The 275-nt window shown below is 47.6% G+C and overlaps 1 protein-coding gene across 1 annotated transcript in view; it reads right to left on the bottom strand.

Moving 5' to 3' along the window:
* Positions 1 to 221, bottom strand: part of LOC109472494 — a 116328-nt gene extending 116107 nt beyond the window's left edge. The window contains exon 1 of the mRNA XM_019772271.1: positions 129 to 221. The gene's annotated coding sequence lies outside the window, so the exon portion shown is untranslated. The remainder of the gene's footprint in view (positions 1 to 128) is intronic.
* Positions 222 to 275: the final 54 nt, after the last annotated feature.

Here is a 275-nt window from a genome sequence, read left to right as displayed (position 1 = left end):
GGGGGGGGCTCCCTGCATAGTCCACGTGGCGGACTACTAGGGAGCCGGCGAAAACCGAGGTTAATTCAGTCAGGCTAGTTAAAAAGGGACTAGGTTTAAAAAGATAGTTTAGAAAAACAAGACATCACCTTGCGAATATCAGCGATAACGGCTTGATGAACCAAACCAAGGGTCTTCTTGCTGTAAGGTAGAAAAGTCTGTCGACACGTCCGTTCACAGCTTCAGCTAGCCTTTAATACAAATGACGTACTGTACTGTGAAGTCTGAGGAGGGGG

This window comes from Branchiostoma belcheri, unplaced genomic scaffold, assembly GCF_001625305.1.
Source record: "Branchiostoma belcheri isolate BF01 breed outbred unplaced genomic scaffold, Haploidv18h27 scaffold279, whole genome shotgun sequence".
NCBI lineage: Eukaryota > Metazoa > Chordata > Leptocardii > Amphioxiformes > Branchiostomatidae > Branchiostoma > Branchiostoma belcheri.
The sequence above is the reverse complement of the archived record's forward strand: the minus strand, read 5'-3'. Positions and strand labels throughout refer to the sequence as shown.